Source organism: Agelaius tricolor, unplaced genomic scaffold (assembly GCF_023055355.1).
Source record: "Agelaius tricolor isolate 1412-34295 unplaced genomic scaffold, bAgeTri1.0.p SCAF_1, whole genome shotgun sequence".
Taxonomy (NCBI): Eukaryota; Metazoa; Chordata; class Aves; order Passeriformes; family Icteridae; genus Agelaius; species Agelaius tricolor.
Window position 1 is genome coordinate 33,766,211 of NW_027269261.1, and position 23,403 is coordinate 33,789,613.

General features: G+C 38.0%; 1 protein-coding gene across 3 annotated transcripts in view; it reads right to left on the bottom strand.

Moving 5' to 3' along the window:
* SMYD3 (SET and MYND domain containing 3) overlaps positions 1–23,403 on the bottom strand; it is a 381,469-nt gene that overhangs the window by 258,081 nt on the left and 99,985 nt on the right. The window contains exon 1 of one of the 3 annotated variants that reach the window (XM_071429182.1): positions 11,539–11,700. The exons of the other annotated variants lie outside the window; for them this stretch is intronic. The gene's annotated coding sequence lies outside the window, so the exon portion shown is untranslated. Of the gene's footprint in view, positions 1–11,538; positions 11,701–23,403 lie in introns of those variants that run through there. 3 annotated transcript variants of the gene reach the window in all.

Consider the following 23,403-nt stretch of genomic DNA (forward strand, 5'->3'; position numbering starts at 1 on the left):
CCACACCTCAGAAAAACAATTTTAAGACCTTACCCTAGAACTCTCTCCACGGAAGTAAGACAGTGTCTGAGTACCACAGAACTCCAGGAAACAGGCTAAGAAAGCATCACTTCTTCCCTGGAACACCTGAAGACTACAGAGTACAAACACAACAGTGTCACACCTGTCATGTTTCAAATGCATGTTTATGTGTTTTAGGGGATAAGTTGAAGGATGAAGGGGCAGCAGAGACAACTTGTGATTAATTGGCTGCAATCCTCATTCCCTGTCCCCTGTGCTGCTGCAGGGCAGGGGGGGAGGTAGAGAACATCAGGAGTGAAGCTGAACCTGGGAAGAAGGGAGGGGTGGCAGTAAGATGTTTTTAAGAATTGGTTTTCTTTTTAATTACCCTTCTTCTGGTTTAATCCCCAAGTGGTGTCTCTTTTGCCAGTCACAGTAATCACTGGCTGATTTCCCCCTGCCCTTACCTCAACCCACGAGCCTTTTTTTATATTTGCCCTCCCCTGACAGCTGAGGAGGGGAGTGACAGACCAGCTTTAGTGGGCACCTGCTGTCCAGCTGAGCCCAAAATCACAGTAACACAGGTACCAGTTGTGCAAGGTGGCCTCAACAGCAACACCTCCACACACCAAGGCAGTCCACAACATTATTTGTGATCATTAATAATCAGGAGCCAGGATCTCTATCTTTGTCCCACCTGAAAGTCCAATCAAATCACCATTTGCAAATCAAACTCAAGACCACACTTAAGTAGCAATAAACCTATGAATTGACTTTTTTGTGTTGTCATTTCCTAATACAGAAAAAAAGTAATAAGCAAAAATAATGTTTCATTTAGTGAAACCACTCAAAAAGGTTGGTTCTGTCAATTACAAAAGATGCAACATTCATTTACTGCATTTAACACAGAAAACGTCTCATTTCCAATTAAAAAACATTGCCTAGGACTTCAGGTGTTTTTCAACAAATATTAGAAATAAAAAAAAAGTGTGTATTAGGGTAATCTGTTAAGAGTACTTATGTTTTTCCAGGTGTTTAGTGTGATTGGAGTACTCCATATTTGCATAACTTTTGGATTTTCTAGACATTAAAAGAGAAGAAAACAGAAAGAGAAGCCTGTGATTTATCAAGTGGTTTTTCAAGAAGGAAGAGTAATTTTCCTTTACAAGCCATCTGTACAGTTCACCCTGTAAATAATTTTCTGTTCAAGATAACAAAATCATATTTTACTGGTGGGTTTAACATACACAGCACAGTCCCTCCTCTATTATGTTCCACCACCAGAGGACTCATTAAGAATTACCAATTAACACAACAGCTACACTAGCAGGCACAATAATGAAAGGACATTTACACCTTAAAAGTTTGTTTTCTTTCCTCTATTTTTAGCCATTTTCAGGGAGGTGTGGACAACATATCTGTATACAGTTTATGGATGTTTCTACCACAAGGTTTCTCATAAAGACAAATTGTGATCACCTTCCAATGGCACCTCATGAAATCTCCTGAGTTTTTATTTATTTATATGAAATCCATCACTGCGAAGTCTGGGAGCACAAACAGATTAAATACACTCCCTGTGTGCACCAAGGCTGCTGTCGTTGACATTGCCCAAGAAAGAAACTCTAGACTGTATTTTTTTTTATCCCCTCAAGCCTGAGCACAGCAGGGAAAGTGTGAACTGAGATTTCCTTCCTGAGACCAAACCACGCTATTTACTGAGCATCCATCACAGACCAACTGACAGATGCTTAAGCTGTGGAGAACACAGCAAAGCTTCAAACCTTTCATTTTCTTAACACCTTGATACGCAGTGCTGGAAAGACAGAAAACCCCCAAAAAGGGGCTTGGAAAATAAAATTTTAGCTAAAAAGCAGTTTACTGTTTGTAAACTGCAAATATATAGCTGCTTTTTTTCCCAAATATAAACATCTGCTTTCCCCTGTAATTTCCTTGGTATGGGTGCCCTCTACCAAAGCACTGGCAAATTGATGCATTTCTTTTTAATGGTCTGAGGTTCAACAGTGCAGTTTCAATGCTGCCAGCCCAGCATCACTGTGACACAAACAGAGCAGCCCAGGAGATCATGAATCCATGGAGAAAAAAAGAAGAAAAGATGACTTTCCATGGAATTCTTCTGCATGGAGTATAAATTAGCATACTGATAAAGCAGTCGGGTCAGAGATTCCTCTCCATCACATTTTTCTGTTACAGGGAAATTCAAGGATATGTTGTGCCAGGTATGATAAATTGTTTTCTGTGGGCATTTAGTTTTCATGATAAACACCAAAAAACTTATCCCTTTCAATTACCTGGCAAGAAATTGCCTAATAATTAGGTAGCTTGATTTATATTTAACAGCCTGTGGGATTTAGGGCTTCCACCTTCTCTAAAACTGTCACACCTGTGCCCTTTTAGCATTACATACTAGCCTAGTGTTCTCATTAGAGTCTGGAGATTAATATTAATGAGACAGATTCTCACTGGAGGCACACTAACTTCCATGACTTTAATTTAAATTTTTGAGTGCAACTTATTGTGAGAATTTACCTTTATTACTATTATTTTTTAAGAGCTTTCAGGTTCTTTCTCATCTCAAATAATGTCAGAAATAATTCAACCTTGATTAAAGCCAGGAAAATAGCAATCAGAATTTATATTAAAAGGAGATTTCTGAGTCTGTAATTCTTTTCTCTTTGACAACAGATGAGTTGTTTTTGACTCAAGTAGACAAGCCTTGAGTAAGTAAATGATTTGTAAATACAGGGGTCGAGGAAGCATGCTACTTAAGATTATCAGAATTCCTAATTCAGGCAGCCTTGTAAGAGGATTGCGATTACACAGTAAAAAATCATTTTTTGTGTTATCTACAGCAAGAAGATGGAATCTAGCTTTGGAGAATGGGTTTTCTGACTGACTCATAAGGAAGGAATTATGATGCAATTCAAGATTTAAAATTTCAGTCACCTTTCAGGATTCCTCCAGGAACTCAATGTAACACAGGAAAATTTGCTCTGCTGAGAAGAAAAGTCCCCTGTGGAATAGCAGTGTGATAATGATATATGTACAGTAATGCTTTGATTGCTGAATCCAAACAGGCAGATCAAACACACAGGGACATTTGGATACTGCCTCTGTAGCAAAGTTAAGGTGTTCTTTTTTGAGGTCTGGGGTGGGCTTCTAGTCACAGGATATGCAAAAATAGACTTGCACAATCCTATCAAATCTTCTCCAACTTACTATCAAATTTTCCAGTCTATTTTAGTTTTATTTGACAACAGAAGAGTGGTCTGGAAGAGATCACATTTTAGCAAGTTACAGGAAAATTAGAGGCTGGGTAAAACAAGGGCAATATAAAATTTGTCCATCTGAGGGAACATCAGCACACTGATCCAGTGCTCTGTCTGGACACAGGACACCTTACCTCTTAGGTGATTTGGAAGACACACAGAATTGAAACAAAAAGCCGTTTAGGACCTAAACTTAAAAAAAAAAATTTTTTTTAAACTTTCAAGCTTTTTTTTTTGCAGATGAAAGCTGAGCTTCTAGACAACATAGCAAAATTTATGGGACAGCTTAATTCTGCAGCTGTGCACTGATGCTTCTGAAATACAGCAGCCCACTGGCCTACTGAAAGTTGTTCTAAACTGCATTATCCTCAAAGCCAATATATCACCGGGTGATGCCAGCCTAAAACAGTTGCCATTTCCCAGATCCTTCACATGCTCTAACATTTAGGAAAAAAAACCCCAAAACAAAAAAAAACCCAAGCCCCCAAAAACAAAACAAAAATGCCAAACAAACAAACAAAAACCCACAAAACCAAACAAAAGACCCCACAAAACAAATTAAAAAAAAATCAACCAACAAAACCCCCACAAACAAAAAAAACACCCTCAGAAAATTGCCTAAGCAGGTTCTGAGAATGCTTCTTGTTCTATGTAAATAGAAAGTTCACTAAATTAACTCAGTAACATAAGACTCCTAGATTTTAGGAAGACCTCAGCTAAATAGAATTTGCATTTTTTATTTACTCATTAATAACGACCCAAACTCAATTATTTCTTCCTGCATAGGTTTCTATGTTTTGAAAAAAAGTAGAATATGTCAAATATATTTAAAAGCCTACAGCAATTTTGCAAAGAGCTTCATTATTGGCCAAAGGTGAGAGGATTCAGCAGCCCTGCTCTGAATGCAGGTTACTGCATGACCAATGTAGCTACACAGGATTGTTTTGCATTATGCCCCAGTGGAACCACAAAGAAAAATTAGCTGTTCCACATTACAAATTATCTTGTTTTCAGCTACAGCAGGTAATGGCATTTCAAGGTGCACTTACAGCATACGAGAGGAGGAAGGAAAAAAAAATAGGTTTAGCCTGTATGCTTCACAATCTCATTTGTTCTCTGGATTCCATGATAGCATTTGTAAATAATTCAGATTTGCTCTCTTATTTTGTAAAATAATAAAACTACTTAAGATCTAAAAAGCAATTGAATTTTAAAGTTTTGTTTACTACATATTTTACGGTATGCACCAGACAGAAGAGCAGCTAGGGCAGGCTTCCCTTGGGGGATGCATCAAAGTACCAGGGAACAGCAGAGCAGGCTGACCTCGAGCTGCCTGCAGCAAGGGGATTTGAAGGAGAGCCTTCCAAACAGCTGCCCACAGCTGCACCAGAGTCTGTGCCTCCCTGGGACACCCCCAGGTCCAAGGGTGGAAGCACCATGCTCCCTTCTGCAGTCTGCCTCTATCCCATGAACAGCAACCTGTAGCTGTCAACAAAGACTAAATAAATTTAATCCCTTTAAGCTTCTTCCCTTGTAAACAACTATTAGTTTAAACACCTATTAAACAACTATTATCTGCTATTAATAGCAGATAGCTATTAATATATAGCATCTTGCTTTCTGCTTTCCTTCAGACCATTTGAGTCTGAAATCCTGTTCCAGGGAAGAGACCAAAGAGGGAGGAACAAATCCTAGTGCATCCCTTTCTATGTATTCATCACACTCCTTGGTCTTGTAAGGCAAATCAAGGCAAAATCTTCCCCAAACTGGTGTCCTTTTATCCCATATCCATTGTGCTGAACATTCATATTCCAGCCATAATCCTCCATTACCTGTAACCTTTTCTTCCTAAATATTCTTAGATAGGATTTATGCAAACACTTGTAAGTGCTTATTTCTGGTTCCATAAAAAAGTACACACTCAACTATAATCCTCATAGCATCATTGATACTTTTGTTTGTTAATATGATTTCTGGGAGTTCAACATTCAGTCCTCACTTATCTCAGAATATACATCAACCTGGAAGCATTTTGTGTCTGAGACACTATGAAAGACACTGTAAAAAAGATTTGCCAAGTTTTTTTCTACTAGAAAAAAATATAAATTGTTCCCAGACATTCTATTTTAGGATGGGCAGAGAATGGACTGAGAGCACTCCTGAAGAAAAAGACTTGGGAATGTTGGTTGATAAGAAGCTTAACAAAGGAATGTGCAATTGCAGCCCAGAAAGCAACAGCAACCTGGGCTGCATCCAAAGCAGAGTGGCCAGAAGGGCAAGGGAGGGGATTCTGCCCCTCTGCTCTGCTCTGGTGAGAGCCCACCTGGCATCCTGGCTCCACATCTAGGACCCCAATACAAGAAGGACATGGACCCCTCGGGGTGAGTCCAGAGGAGGAACACCAAGATGTCAGAGGGCTGAAGCACCTCTCCTCTGAAGAAAGGCTAAGGGAGTTCTAATTGTTCAGCCTGGAGAAGAGAAGGCTGCAGAGAGACCTTATAGCACCTTCCAGTACCTAAAGGTGAGGGGCCTAAAGGTGGAAAGCTGGAGAGGGACTTCTTGCATGGGAATGTAGTGATAGAACAAGGAGTAATGGCTTTACAGAGAAAGAGTGTTGGTTTAGATTAAATATTAGGAAGAAATCCTTCACTATAAGAAATGTGATACAGTGGAACAGGTTTCCCAGGGAAGTTGTGGATGCCCTGTGCCATGAAGTGGTCAAGGCCAGGTTAGATGGAACTTTGAGCAACCTGGTCTAGTTGTCCCTGCAGGACAACTGCAGGGGGTTAGAGCTAGATGATCTTTAAGGTCCCTTTTGCTCTCATTTAAAATTTGATTGTAGTGCCTGTGAAACTTCAAGGGTAAAAAAACAGAGCTAGTGTTCAAGCATAAATGAAGGGTTTAGTCTTCCCATTAACACATGGTATGCATTTGTATAATCAGGGAGATTAATCCTAAACTCGCAGTCTTATTTTGTCTAACCAACTCTCAGCTATAGTTCTTCAAACAAAACAAAAACCTCCACCAAAAAAAAAAATTGTTTTGGTACTCCAATAAGTAAATTATAAAGTGAATCCTCCACTCAGGTTTGTTACACCCAAATTCCCACAACATCCACTCTTTAAAGATAAGGGGCAGATGGCTATCCTTTTCTTTTGCCCATGTGTCACCTATCATGACTAAATGCTAGACTTGTCCAAATTCACGACACCCAAGCACTGCTGAAGGCTTTTCTCTCTCTACCCTCACCCAGAAGGCACAACTACAAGGGCTAAAGGAGCACAGCACCAACACAGTTCTGGTCACATAGGGGCAGCTAGAACACTGCTAGAAAAGCATGGTGCAGTTGTGTGAGATGGGATAACAAGGACAGCCAGCATTATGGGATGACCCTTGACAGGACATGAATGACAGAAAACATGAGAGAAACAGAACTGTACAAGCAGAAAAAAAATTATCAAAATCCCAAAGATAGAATTAGAGGAACAAAAAATTATCAGAAGCCCTACAACAGAGAATGAGAAAGGAAAGAACACACAGCCTTCAATATTTTAATGTTGCATTTGCACGTGAAAAGGGAAGTGGGACAAAATATGAGACATGATGATGTGAGCAAAAGAAAAATAGAGGAGAGGGAAAAGAACAGCAGCAGTGAGACAAACCCAAAAGCAAGCAGATTATAATGGTCACAGGTAGCAAGGCTTAAAAATTCCCTCCTTTAAAGAAAATACTGAGGAACCAAAACCTGTCTGCTTAGTGCGCTGAAAGCAGTTTGGCAGTAGCATGGTTTAAACCTACCAGTTCATAAAAATACACTACAGTATCACACAAGAACCTTCCTGAGCTTCTTCGTGAAAGAATTAAACTGAAGTTTAATTCTTAAAGGTGTGTATGTGTCAACAGAAGCAGGCTTGGATAAATCTCACAAATGTTTGTGGCATGCCTGGTAGCATTAAAAATGAGAGGCAGATTCAGCAGTTTCCTTCCTGAAACCAGAGAATAAAAACCTTTTTGTCCCAGATTTCTAAAACCCTGTGGCAGCTCCCTGGTCCTGCAGAGCTCCAAGTGGCACCTGGAAGCCAGGAAGTGCAAGTTTCAGTAAGCATGGACCTAGCACCCCCACAAACAACAACTCAATTAGAAAAGCTAAGGAAACCCAGGAGCTGACATCTGCAAGCAGAGGAACTGGCAGGGTTGCAAACATTCTGTGGCACCAGCAAGCAGCAGCAGCAGCTGGTGTTTGTCCTCCAACACCTTGGACACTACACTTCTGATTAGAAGAAACTTGCCAACTATTAAAACCAAAATATATGTATTTCATCCTAAAATCTTGATACTGGGTATATTCATGTTCAGAGTTGTAGAAAAGTAGTTCTCTGTAACTATCTTAAAATAAATTTATCTTTTTTTTTTTTTTTAATTTGCCTTTCCTCCACTGCTTTTTCTTATGGAAAGAAGTATTTGCTTAATACAGAAAATATAAATCAGTCTTTTCATTCCAAGATTCTGGCAGTTGAGTAGGAATGAAGGCACCCAATGTCTGAAACAGGAAAAGAATCCGAAGGACTGGCCAGCTATAAATCAGGTAAAGGAACCCAGGGTGGGCTGCAGTTTTGCTCTGGCATTTCACACTTAGCAGACAGCACATTTATGTGCAGAGAATGAACTTCCTTATTGTGGCTGGGCTGGTCCATCCCACCTCTGCCTCTGCTGTAGATGGGGCCAGGGGTTAATACTGCACTAGGACAGTGCATCATTTAACATGATTTCTGCCACACTGAGACAAATACTTTTAGAATACCTTCTAGTCATTAAACAGACCATAAAGCAGCATGCTTTACCATTTCTGGCTTAGGGTTACTGTGCACATTTCAATAATAAGTTAAGCTACATGCAAAAGCCAAATTTATAAATCAAATCTCAGCAGTGTTAACTAATATAAGAAATTATAACTATTAAAAGCTCAGGGAATTGTACTGCTGGAAAGTCAGACTTATGGTTACAATTATTATATTTAAATACATATATATGGTATTTAAGAACCACAGGCTGACTGGAAGTGAGGCTCTAAGGAGACAAACAGAATAAAAAATGTTTACATCATTGGTAAAAAAGTCATTGTAATCTAATCTAAATTCAACAAAAACTTACTTTCTCACAGCAAATTTTTTATTGCATAAGATCCACTGGAAATTAAATTGAAGATATTCAGTTGCTTTCTATTTTCCTTGTTTTTACAATTTAATATCTTTTGCAACTGACTCAAAAATTCCTCATTTTGTAATTTCTAATTATAATTCTCACAGAGCAACTGCACTAGCACCATTTTTTGTTCTTGGTATTTACCCTTCACTTCAATGACAAAGTGAATTTTTTTCTAGGAGACTTGAAAGATTTTTTTTTTCTTTAAATAAATAATCCACATAAATAAAGCATCTTCTCTTAAACTTCAAACTTAAATAAAACTAGGAGTTTTTAACAGACAAGGAAGTACTCAGGTTCCTTTTTTAGACTCATCCATATCTGTAAGTTTAAATCATATTAAACATAGCTATATTATTTAGCACTGATGTTTGTCTGAAACCATCAATGAATATTAATCTTGTTCAGCTACTCTACAGAGGATCAATCCTTCATTTCAATTTAACTTTGTAAAGGAGTAGAGTTCAAGCTTGCAATAGAATTACACAAGATAGTATCTCTTTGCCATAAATAAAGTGAGGGCTAGAAACACAACCCAAAACAGCTGATGAATGTCTCTTGATGTTAAGCTTTCTTCCCTCCTGACCAGTATTGCCCAGCCCTAAGTAAGGATGACGGCAATAGAGCTTTATTAAAACATACAGGAACTCACAAATGCACAGCAACAGTTACAGCATAACAGCATAACTCTATCTGAATGGAAACAGCAGTCCAGGAACAAAAGAGTTGCTGAAATGTTTGCAATGGCAGCCTCCCTCAGGATTACAGATTACAGCCCAGGCTGCTCAGCAGGACTGCACAGTCTCACCATTCTGAGCGACCTGGGCTTCCTGGTGTGACCTTAGAGCAGGCCCAGCTTTCAGCACTTGGTGAGCACAAGTTATCCTGTGACACTGTTCTATCTTTTCCAGTTTATCTAGGATGATGGTATGACATTTGGTATTACTGAATAAATACAATTCTCTATTATACAAGCAGAATATCTTTAAGCAAGTTCTTCAACTACAAAACACCAAAATGTTTCTATATAAAGACTTGTATTTGTTTATGAACAGCTGTCCCTGAATCTGCACAACTGTACAGCAGTCCAGAAGGAAAAAAATCTTTCCTAAAACAAATAAATAGAAGTGAACAACAAAATCATCTATGTAGAAAGACTGAAATATACTGGTATGGTTACATTGTCTTTTTCAAGCAAAGAGGGTCCCCATCAATCAACTCAAGATGACACTCTTCTATGATGGTGCTCATATCAATGTCACTACACTTTTTACTACATAAAAGACAAAGCTTCTTAGATCACAGAATCACAGAATAGCTGGAGTTGGAAGGAACCTCTGGAGATCATCCAGTCCAATCTCCTTGCCAAGGCAGGCTTACCTAGAGCAGGTTACACGTATCCACGTGAGTTTTGAGTGGCTCCAGACAGGGAGATTCCACAACATCACTGGGCAGCCTGCTCCAGTGCTCTTCCACCCTCAGTGTAAAGTTAGTCCTCAAGTTGAGGTGAAACTTCTTGTTTTCTAGTTTATAGCCCTTGCTCCTTGTCCTCTTACTGAGCCCCACCAACAAGAGATGTTATAAAATACTGTATCAGACCCTGCTAATTTTAGTAGGATCCATACAATACTGCAGTAGCAATCAAATCTCAATGCTGTCAAAGAGAATACTAAAATTAGTACTACTCTGAATAAGTAGCAGCAGTCAGAAACAGTATCACACACAAGAACACACAAATGGAGTTGTAACCCCAATATACACTTAGAAACTGCTGTCAGGAGATTTATTAAGAACTAAGATAACCACTGCAGATGTACCAAAGCCAAGCTGGCCTCTGCAGGCAGAGCTTACTACATGCTTTGGGAAGCGTGCTGCTCAACATCAAACCTACAGACCTTTTAGTTAGCTAATGTGGTTTCTTGGAACAACTATTCCCTTAAGTCTAATCAAATACCACCACAGAGGGAGTTGATAAATGTGGGGAGTGTTCATCTTTTGGCTGTCAATCACACCTGTTACCTCTCCTAGGAACTGCTCTGTGTCTCACAGCGGGCTGCGTGTTGTGCGTGTGGCTGGTGTGCAGCCTCAACTTCAGGCCCTGTTCAGCACAATAACAACTGGCTTTAGAGCATCTAGCTTTGCACAAATGCCACACTGTAGCCATGGGAAATCTATCACCACCCAGGGAATATGAAAGTAAGCAACATTGATCCTTAGTCAACTTAGTGCTCAACTCTTGGATGAGTAACATCCATCAGGAAACACTTATTGACAACAAAGCAGACAGTCACCATGCCCAAAACCACCTTAGAATTTACCCTAGAGATCTCACAGCAACATGATTTTCTGAGGATTGCCAGATACTAAAGCTCAGCAGAGTATCTTATGGCACTCGGAGATACTCAGAGCTTTGATAATCCTGGTACTGCATATTCAGGCTATTGTTGCAGCAAAATATATCATAAATTACAAGATGTCTAATTTATTGGTAATCATTTACTAGTAACTGTGGCTTTTAATACTATGTTTGGTTAGGTGTAAAAAGCACTGTTCATCACTATGCTGCATCATAAACAAACGTGTTTTCCAACCAAACACAGGTATGGACAGAAGAAAAAAGGAGCAGACAATTTTGTGTTGGCAAAACCATCATACCACTGTGCTACAATCAGCACAGCATCGTGGAATACGAGTGATCTGTGGCATCAAATGAAAATGTGTCAAATACATCAAAGCAACAAACCCATTTTTAACATCAGAAAACTGAAAAATTAAATTAACGGTGAAGAATATGAAACCAGTTTTTCAAACCAGTTTCAGAGGGCACCTATGGAACTAAAACCTCCAGTTTCAACATCTATACTATGCCAAATGGTAGCAATAACAAAAAAATAAAAAAGAGAACAGTATTTATATAGACAGAGATTAATGTGATGAGACTATATAGTTCTCTTAGAAGAAATGACACCCCACAAATCTACCAGACTTCTTCAAAGAAAGCAGTTAACCTATGGACTGGATGACTGTAATTTAGCTTTCAGCCTACCTGAATTTCCAAGAAAGGCTTTTACAAAACTCTTCAACAAAATCTCTCCCTTCAAGAAGCTGAGACTTCATCAAGTAAGAGGAAAAACCCTATTTCAAATTATTAAGTAGTTAAAAGATAGAAAATTACTGTAGAAATGGTTCCTTTTCAGAATGGGGAAAGGTCCTATGGAGTCTCGCATGCATCTGTGCTTAAAACTACACTGTGCAAATGGAGGTGAGCACACAAAGTATAATGAAAATATAAAATTAGTCAGAATAATTAAGTCCCACACTGATCACAAAGTCCTGTGAAAATTCTCTAATGAGCAACTGAAAATAAACTAGCAGACAACATTCAACTTAGATAAACATAGAGCAACACATTTATGAAAAATAACCTCAAAAACACAACCACCCTACAGTGCTTTAGAGTCCAAATCCAGACACTCTTCAGAACAGAGATTTTTCTGTCTTTTTTTAAAGTTCTCTTAAAATAACACCAGTTGAAAGCCAAGCAGCAGTGAAATTGGCAAATTAAATGATAGGTGCTAAAAGAAATAGAACAGAGTAAACCAGAAAAATGTCAATGTGACAAGTAACTGCATAGAGCATCCAGTTCCCTAGCACAGCATTCAGCTGTGGCCACCCAATTTCAAAGGAAATGTAACAGAACTGGGAGCATTACAGAGAAAAGCAATACCATGCATGGAAGTTATGCAGCTGTGTCTCTATCAAGAGAACCTCAACAGACTCACATTGGAAAAGCCATCTTAGATATGAGAAAAATCTTACATGGAATGGAGATCATGAACAAATACTCATTTTCTCACATGTGAGAACTATGAAGGAGAATAGAAATAGGCCTGTCAGTCTCACTTCAGTGCCAAGTAAAATCATGGAAAAGATTATTCTGGGAGGCATTGAAAAACACCTAGAGGACACCACAGTCATCAGTCACAGCCAGCATGGCTTCATGAGAGTAAAGCCTTGCTTGTTGAACCTGACTTCCTTCTACAACAGGGCAACCTACCCAGCTGATCAAGGAAAGCCAGCAGATGTAGTGGTTTTGGATTTCAGCAAGACTTTGGACACTGTCTCCCACAGTATCCTTTTGGACAAAATGCCCAGCACACAGCTGGATAAACACATCATGCAATGGATGAGAAACTGGCTCAGGGGTCGGGTGCAAAGAGTTACAGGGAATGGGGTAACATCAGACTGGGAACCTGTCACTAGTGGGGTTCCACAGGGCTCAATCCTTGGTCCTGTGCTCTTCAACATCTTCATTAACAACTTGGATGTAGGACTCTGCGAATACTAAATAAGTTTAATGATGACACTAAATTGGGAGGAGCTGTAGACTTCCTCAAGAGCAAAGAGGTCCTGCAGAGAAACCTTGAGAAATCAGAGAGATGGTCAATCACAAACCATATGAAGCCTAATGGGGGAAATGCCGGATTCTGTATCTGGGATGGGACAACTCTGGTTGTATGTACAGACAGACTAAGGAACAAGAGGCTGGAGAGCAGCACTTTGGAAAGGGACCTGGGTGTCCTGATTGATGGCAAGTTGACTGTGAGACAACAGTGTGCCCTGGCATCTCTGTCCTGGGGTGCATCAGGCACAGCATTGCCAGCTGATCAAGAGAGGGGATTGTCCTGCTCTGCTCTGCACTGGGGCTGCCTCACCTCCAGTGGTGGGGGAAGTTTTGGGTACCGCAACACAAGAAAGACATTAACCAATTAGAGAACATCCAAAGCAGGGCAACAAAGACAGTGAAGAGCCTTGAGGGAAAGGCTAATGTGGAGTGGCTGATGTCACTTGGTCTATTCAGCCTGGAAGAGAGTGAGGGCAGACTTCATCACAGTTGACAACTTTCTCCTGAGGGAAAGCAGAGATTCAGGTACAGATCTCTTTGTTCCTGTGACCAGTGATAGGAGTCAAGGAAACAGCATGAAGCTGAGTTGGGAGAGGTTTCAATTGGATATCAGGAAAAGGTTTTTCACCTACAGGGGGATTTGGCACTGGAACAGGCTCTCAAGAAGCATTTGGACAACACACTCAGGCATATGGTATGGTCCTTGGGGTGTCCTGTGCAGGGCAAGGAACTTGACTCAATGATCCTTGTGGGCCCTGTCCAACTCAGAATATTCTATTCTACCCTATACTTGACAAAAACAGAATTTTGAAAATAAATTAAACTCCAGATAAAGTATAATCACATTACAGACCATATTTCTGTAGGATGCTGTAGAAAGCAAAAATGGAAACTAATCTTTTAAGTGGAAGAAAGTAAATTTAGACCTCAAATAAATGCAGATTCAACTCTTCTCGGAAAGACTTACACTACAGCATACTGCATCTTGGAAAGCTCCCTTAGAAGGAAGGCAATTTTCTATTTGTACTTAAGTATTTATCTCTGGTCTCTATCAGAAAAATGAGTGGGCTAGGTGGATTTTGGCTTCACCTAGAACAGCTGTTGTTTTTTTTCTGATTGCCCCATCCTTGTCACAGTGAATCCCACCCTGCTGACATCCTACTTCAGGGCAGAGAAAGAGAGAGCTTATCAGGTTTCTTGTCTCGACCTCTGCTCTTTCATCTCACTAGTGGTTTTCAAAAGGACACAGGAAAATCCCTCTGTAAATCACAGAGATGAACCCTAAGGAAGATGAATAAATCCCCACAGTATCCTCTGACCTGTTTCATGTATCTCTAAGCTGCTGCTCTCAGTTTACTTTATAATACAGCTGCCATCACTACTGGCATTCACTACCACCTTTGCTGACACTTGCAGACGGGACCCACAATTCATGGCCACAAATGGCAGTCTCAATGAACAAGCTCAGAAAATTGTGGTCATCTCCCTCCAAACATCAAGAGCTCAGAAACACAAGTATGCTGGATGTTGGAGGATTGATTCTCTCAATGAAAGCAGCACCTCTCTCACATCATTTTTGTGTATCAGTGTGGTTTAAAAATTTTCAAATCATCAAATCACTGGATACTAACTCCTCTTTGAAATAGGTAAAGAAGCTGTAAAGTGAGAGGGCACTTGAGAATCAGTCCAGTCCCACCGTTATCAATAGAACACATAGATAGCATTTCCATTGCAAAGCTGACACACAAAATAAAGTTAAAAAATGTCAAGGAAAGGCTACCAAATACAAACAAGAAGAAACTCCACATATTTGCCTGCATTTTCTATAATTTACGTGTGAGGAAAGTAGGTGTCTCACAATACCATCTACTGAAGAACAAGCAAGGGGCAAAGTGACAGGAGAGATGCAAGAGTGGAAGAGCTCTTTGCAACATCTTATGGCAGACTCTGTCTAGATGCAAGCCCAAGATCTTTGCCTCTTGTTCCTAACCAAGTTTACCTGCTTGCCACTCTGCACAATGCTGTCATTCTCCTGAGTACACAAATGTGTAGTCCAAGCATAACCACCTTTTAAGGTGTCCTTCAGATTACATTTACAACTTATCACTTACACTGATACAAACTTTTCAAAAACTTTAATCCCACATAAAGAACAAAACCCAACTTTTTTTTTAAAGTAATTTTGCAGTTTTAGAGTACTCATGTAAGATTTACATAATAACTCGCAAAACTCTAAAGGGCATGGTGGTATCAAGGGAAGCCACGTGTTTGGATCTTTGGATCACCCTCTAGAAGGTGGCTGTCTTTCCATATCACAGCATGACTCACTGCAGTCAGTAGGATGGCAAAGAAAACAAGACATCAGGGAAAGCAGCAGGAAGGCTAACAAAAGGTTTAGGATGACATTCTCCTTAACATTATCAGTAAAAACTACATCATTGATTATAACTGGAGTTGGAGAAGTGCTATACTTGTTCTTTAGAAAAAGGGTCTGAAGTGATGTACCAATGAAGTTTCAATCAGTCACACAAAAAAGCAATTATGTGATAACTACCCTGAAATAGCTAACACACCATCAACAATATCATATTAAAAATAAGCAAAAATCATAAACAATATAATTTAAAATACTAAATCAATTTGATGCTTAAATCAATTATTTTTTTAATATTAAAAATCATTGCTCTCTTTGGAGCAAATGGATAGGTATTTTCATCTGTGTATCTTAGCATCAATGTTTTAATTTATAACTGATTCTAAAATGCATGGACTAAAGCAGTATCTCAAATACAATAAATGTTTTAAAATGCATTCTGTTAGTAATCCATCATTTCATCTTGATATAGCAAATAAATCTGCTTACAGAAAGAGTTTCTATTCTCTCCCATCAAAGCTATATAATCTTCAAACAAAGACATTCACTAAATCGAGGATCTGCATTTTAATAAATGTTATCAACCTAAGAAGTTATGAAAATTAAAAAAAAAAAAACAGGAAAACTTCATAATACTGAGGACAAATGATAGTTAAAATATGAGTTAGTAATATATGAGTTGACCTTTGTAAATGTAAGTGATTCCTTTTCCTCTTCACAGGTTATACACCAGTTTTCATCTCTGGAAACTGCAGCAGAGATTAAATCTATAAAAGAACCTAATTAATGACACAAACAGCAGCAATATTTTTTGCAGCTGTCACTAAAAGGAAACTTACTGGATGTGGATACATGCCTCCAATCTAAAAGGTTAATGGGGCACTGCACAGTTATAGCATTGAGCTGTGCTTTGAATCACTGCAAATACACCTGTGCATTTGTGCTTATCTGCTTTTTCATTGGAAGTAAACTGATCTATGATTTGCAAACAGTGTTTTCTGCGTTCACTTAATAGTAGAAAAAGGAGGTGAAAGATGCAAATGAAACTATAACATGGCTATTGATGCTTCTCAGAAAATTCAGAAAAGTACTCCACTTTCAGACAGTTTTGCAAGGAGATCCCTTTCTTTGTCTGTTTTCAACTACCAAAAATATCAAGAACAAAGCAGAATCTTTTTCTGCTTTTTCACAGTTCTTCTCTCCCTGCAGCTTATTCGGCATCAAAATTCACAACTATAGATTGGAGTATCACTGTTAATTGCTTCAGAGACCATGAAATGTCAAAAAGTAGGTGGTTTGAATTAATGCAGGAAATTAAGGATGGGAAACAGCAATTCCTCAAGTCCAAATTCATTAACTGACATTGTTTAAAGCAATTATCTTTCTTCTGTTTTCTAAGTTTCAAAAATTATCATGCAACACAATAATTATATGTGGGGAATTACAGTCATGAGGCTAAATTTTTTCCATTTTATTTACCTGCTTCAAACTTTGTAGTTGAGAAGGAGGAAGGTGGTAGCTTTATTATCTTTCATATTTTTTAGTCCTCACACAACTTTCACCACTGAAACTAGCCACCAGTGAATTCAATTTTTTTTCAATTTTGATTTGGTTGGCTGTAGACAGAAGTACCTTTTCAGCTCACACCACACACACTTTATATTTATTAATAACCTAGAACAGGGGAAAAAAGTGGAAATGGATAAAATGAAAATTGAAGTAATACTGGAAGACAAAAGTTGTTACAGTGTGCAGGACCAGAGAGTACAATAAGGCACTTCAGAGCATACTAAATGAACTACTAGAGCAAAAGCAAAATATAATCTGTGTTGATGAATGCAAAATAAGTGAAAAAAATGAACATCCAAATTATCAACTCAAGAAATTCAGCAACACAAAGAGAAATGGTGGAGGAAAAAAAAATTTTAGAATATCAGCTCATCAGCAGTTGTGGTTAAAGAACAACAAAGATGAATAAGGAATAGTATGGCAATGCATATGGATTAAAATATGAAGGATATCACTGAATTATTGGATTAAAGAGTGAAGAAAATCATATTAAATCATATGTATGAAAAACAAATCGTGACTCTTACCTTTGGAAAGAAAACCTAAAAGGGTATGACACTGTGAATAGTCTAGATACCAGTCATGGACTGCTCATAATTTAAGAATTAAAAAAATGAAGAGAACACTCAAAAGACAGTCCATTCAAAATGGATAAATCAAACACCCTTCTCAAGTTATATGTTCAAAACTCATGTCCACCAAAAAGTAAGTGAAAAAATCTTAACACATTTCAAGGCAGGAATGGATACTCTGGCATTTGTCAGTAATACCATTACAATTTCAAATTAATTTCTAGGAAAAATGTTAATCTTCTTCAAATCAATTGCTTATGAAAACAAGTCCAAATATCTGCCTATTAAACCGTTATATATTCTTCTAACAATGTGTTGTTTACCTAGAGTTCATTACCTTTGAAATTTGGTGACTGCTGTAGATGGTTGCTGTATCTAAATTAATTGCTATGATTCAGACACCCATTTCTATGCTTCCTGCAGGACCTCCAACAGCTTAGATGCAAAAAGCAAAGGAAGAGATGCCAAAAAATCCAATTTCCTACCTTTAGCAGAAGTAACAGCTTCTTCAAATTGCCTTCATAAATTTCAGAACAGCTAGATATTTTGTCTGTTTCATTCTTTCAAAGCACAAACACTTTCTAAAATGTTTATTAGAGATGGCATGACAAAGATAAGTGATCAGAGAAGAAGTTGAAAGGGCACCAGTTCATTTTGGAAGAAACAGTCTGCACGCCCTCACCACTATACAGTTTAGGAATAGGAGCTCATTAAGAGTGTTTTACCTTGAAGTGCTGGAGTATGTTTATGGACAGCTACCGTGGAGCAGTTAACAACACCTGCTTTGTTCATGTGTCTAATCCTTACACTCTCACAGCTTGAAACAACTCACTGAGGTTTGACGTTCATTGTTGGTTGAGGTTTTCTTCTTTTCCTTCCTTTGTAAGATGAAACTCAATTTGATATTCCAGCTTCAAAAACATCATGAGAAAATGAAGATAGTTTCATTACTTGACATACCTCTCTAGTGAATTAAACTTCAATAGAAGAGTTTAATCCAGGCTGCTGTACATCATCAGCATCCAAATGCACCAGTTTGAAATTAGTATTAAAATTATTCATTAAGATGAAGGAAAACTAACTTGATCTGAATAAAAGCAGAACAATGATTTAGCCCATGTTAACCTTAAACAAGTCCAGATGTATTGAAGTAAGATTTTTCACGAGTTTACCTAAACCAATTTTTAGCTAAATTGAACAAATTCTGTGCTTTTTCTTTTTTTTTTTTTAAATAAAATTACTAGAGAAGTAAAAGCTGGCACCTTTGGATTTTTCAGAATGACAATGATGATCTGAAATAGTTAATAGTTCTGAAAATTCAAAAGGAAAAGAAATTCAATATTCTCTAGTGCTTATACTTGGGAAACCTATGAACAGGCATAAAGCAGAGAGAGATAAGAATTAACTAAAAAGCCTCCAGTTTACTGGATCAATAATGCTTTAGTCTGTTTTCTTATTAACCAGCATACAGGTCATTCTTTCAAACAATCCCTTTGATCTGTCTCTGGTCTGCAAATGCTGCTGCCTAGAGAATACCAGATTACATTATTATTATTATTATTATATTGGTTATATTTATGTTCATTTTTATGAGCATGTATCTCTTCTCTCCTCACATATTCATATAGCTGGGTAAAGAATGAAACAAGCCAGTGGATTTCTCCTATTCATTTAATCTAATATTAGAAATAACAAATTTATATTATCAGCATAGTGAATGAATTTATATAATCAGTGTAGTGACACTGGCCTAAGATAGATTTGACTTTACTTTGTTTCTCCTTGTAGGAAATATGGGCAAATGCTGAAAAACATAAGGTCATCCAAATTATTGCTAGCAAGAAAACAGTGTCCTATTGATTTTCTTCTGAAGACCTCCTCTAACGTAATTTAGAATATTCCTCCAGCACAAAGAAATGTCATCCTTTCCCATTATGTCTATACCTTTTTAACCACTGCACATTTTACATACACAGAAAAACTGACAACACTTTGTTCTTACCTTAGAAATAAAACTACTATAAAACTAAATGTTCAGCAACACTAAGGGCCAAATGAGAAACTAAAGCTAAGAACATAGCTTGTTATTAATGAAGTCCTTTTTCTTACCAATTTAGGAGGGAGGGAAATAAATATACTCTTCATAGGGCAAAAAGCTATTCAAATCACACATTGCTACCAAGGCTTTTTCTTTCAAGAAGGACAATAAACCCCAAAGATTGTATAGTTGTCAGCATCTCTTTTGTAGCTGCTGCACCAGGTAGTTTTGGAAACTATCATTTCTGTCTCACTTCTACTACACTTCTGGATGATACGGCTGGCATGTAGAAAGCCTAGATAGTAAACTTTATTTCATTTTAAAAGAGCCAAATTTAAATCACTAGTTTATGTATCATCTTAAACTGGAGAGGAAGGCCAAATCTAATCATTTGACTTCTATATATTTTACTGGGGTTGCTTAAGGAGCATCAGAAGTCATAATAAAAGATGATACAGACAGATAGATAGATATGGTTCTGCAGAGCAAGGGACAAAACATAGCTGCTTAAACTGTTAGGTCAATAAATATCCTAAATATAGTGTCAAAAATGCATGCTGAATGTCACACCATGTGCCTCAGAGCATTGACCAAATGCTTCTTGAACTCTCTTAGGCTGGTGCTGTGATCACTTCCCTGGGAAGCCAGTTCCACCCCAACCACCCTTTGAGTGAAGAATGTCTCTAATATCAACCTAAACCTCCCCTGACACAACTTCAGGCCGTTCCCTTGAGTCCTGTCACTGCTCACAACAGAGAAGAAATCTGTTTCTGTCCCTTCTCTTTCTTGACTCAAATCACAGCTGAAAACCTCAGGACCTCACTAAATTCCTCACTCCTCTTAAGACCATACCTGTTCTGAAAGGAATTTATGTCAATGGAGTTAATCAAAATTACTTCTGAATGCTGAAGATCATATAAGTTGCTTTGTTTTAGAGAAGATGAACTCAAAAGTCAGGATGATTTCTTAACAAAACCAGCTGACCACAGAGCAGAACAACTGCTGAAAACCCTATCTGAAGTCCACTGTTTTTAAGCATCTGTCTTCATTGTCTCCATATGCTGTCCCACCCAATATGTCTTCTAATCTTTCTGTTGTCCTCCCCTTGAGCAGGGACTGCTGAAGTTAACTTCATGGGAGAAGCTAAGGACATAATTGAATGTTAATATTCAACACCATTGCTCTACCCACATGTAAAGGGTTGTTTCTCACATATTTTGTCCTATTTTTGTATGAAGGACCATTTGACTATATTGAGCTTTGAGATTGAAAATACCTTCATCGTTTTGGCCTACTAGTTTTCCTTTAGTCCATTTCATTCAATGTTTTCATCAGCATATAGCTCCCTTCCATTTTTCAACAAGAAATTATTGAAAGACAAACATTCTCTAGGTACTAAGAATCTACCAACACTAGATCAATGCTTTCTCAGCTTCCCATTAAGATGAATTCTCTGGCTTCTGGCCAAAATATAATTGATAAATACTGAGAAATGCAACTTTATTAGCCACAAAATTTACACATTGTTATTGCTGCTGTAGGTATGCTAATTTACACAAGCACAGACCAGCCTCTGCCCCAGTCATCATAAGATACTGAAATCAGTCACCTGAAATAAGCCATCCTGCAGTTGCAAATCTGTCAGGGTGTGTAATGGTTGTTGGGGACATGGGGCTTTTGTGTTTTAAATATTGCATAATAGTGTATTCTGCTTTCTTGTGAAACACTTCTTTTACCCATCAGTATAAATCTGGGGATGCTATCAATATCCTAGGTATCTTCACATAAAAATGTTTCCTTGTCAAGGTTTGCACTGAAACACCAAACTCCAGAGAATCCTCTGATCAGAGTCCATTGCAGGTGTCTGGTTTCTCAGACCACCATCTTTATTGGAGCTGATTTCAAAACAAACAGGAGAAATTCCCACATACCACCTCTCATCCTGTGGGGCATTAATGCACTTATATATAGACTTATATATATTTTAAAGCAGCATTTCCACTTAGAGACATAGCAGTTTCCTGTTCCTTGTTACTGTATTTCATTAGCCTCAAAGTATGCAATTATCAAGTGATTGCATCTGAAAAACCTAATGATCATAGCAAATTACTTCCATATCATGGAGAGTTTTGCCAATATTATCCTCTTGAGCCATTTTCCACATCTTGCAGGCACCACACTATAATCCTGATACACATTCTGCAAGGATAAAAGCTCTGCAACAGAGTACTGTTTGGGGCATCTTAGGTTTTGTAGTAATTGACAAGACATTGAAAGTAATAGCAGGGTTTGGAGCAGGAATTGAAGAATCTTCACAATTTTGGTGCTCATTCCCACTTCCTCTCTACAGAAAACATAGCAGTCCTCCTCTAATACTCTAGCACACAATACTGGGAGACCCAGGCCCATTATGGGTCCATGAATAGAACTACAAGAGACATTTGTTCAGAAACCTTATTGCTGGAACTTTTCAAATCAAAGACATACTGGTTCAAGACTCTCACAACATTCTCTAAGTAAAGAGAATCTAAATATCCTTCATGGAAAGAAGCCCTTACTTATTCAAAAGAAGACTAGCAGTCAAGAAAAGAAAGGGATTGTCCTTTGTGGAGGGCAAAATGGAGAGCCACAAATAGTTCTGAGCAATCAATCCTGTTTCAAAGACTGAAGCAAAGATGGAGACACAGTATGTGAGGACACACCTTGAAAGGCTGGTGCCCAGCATATTTGAGCGCAACAGCATAGCTGAGGAAGGAAATTATAAAATACTGTGGAAGAGAAGTCAGCCCAATTTCTTGTGTTAGAGGCTTCAACTGACTAGAAAGAAAAATTACTTAAAACCTGTGTCCAAGACTCAGATTCATCTCAGAAGAACAAGATTGCTAAGAAAAATATTTTTTTGTTTTCTGTCTGGGGGAAAAAACCACAGGTGGCAATGCAGACAGGTAAACACATGGAATCACATACAAGAGGCAAAGAAGTTATAATTGTGGCAGCTCAAACAGGACAACTGAGAAAGAGTGCTCACAGCTACTTTTGGACTAAGATTTATCACCACACTGCTCTCTGAGGAAGAAAAATGGCACTCAACACTTGTAACATTCTGTAAGGATTACCAATCTTGCAACAAGCAGTTTTTCACAAATTAGCCAAAGCTAACTTTGTAATGGAAAGCCAGCCAACAGGTGCACAAATGGCAGTAAAGGTTTTAAAAAGGAATACAGTTTGTTCTCAAATGTTCAAAATTCATTTATTTCTTGCTGTATCAAACTTCACACGAGATCATTTAAAAGAATATTATATTCTAATGGAAAAATGTTTCCTTTTGAAGTATTTAAAAGCACAGTGAATAAAGCTGTATTCTAACTCATGACCTCTCTCAAGAGAAAACATGGCCATGTCACTAAGACCTTTGAGAAACAAACATGGACAGAACTATCTATGGTTTGTACCTGAAGTCCCCAAGTTTGGGGAGTCATGAACCATCTTTAGATACCAAAGTCAAAATTACCACAGAAAGCCTCTGAGAAATGATGACAAATAGAAACATAAGATAGGTCCTTGCATTGAATCCTGAATTTCCATTTAATCTAATTAGATATATTTTAGTAATCCATAAAGTCATACCCACTTCAGTTACATAATATGCAGAATGTTCTAGAGTGGAATTAGAAGAATAGAAAACAGCAGGAGGAATATACAGTTTTTGAAGAAAAGGAGATTAAATCAAGACAAATCAAAAACTGTTATATTTGCTGCTGTTGATACAAACAGTCATAAAATTTTCCAATAACATGAAGTTATCAGTCTTGCAATCTTGAAATATATTATGTTACTTCAGTCTTGATTGTGCAATATTTGAATAAAAACCCCAACTTTTGAATGTTCTCAATGGTAGATTTCCTCTTACAGTTTACATTTATATTTTACTTAAAAACCATCTCCTTGTAACT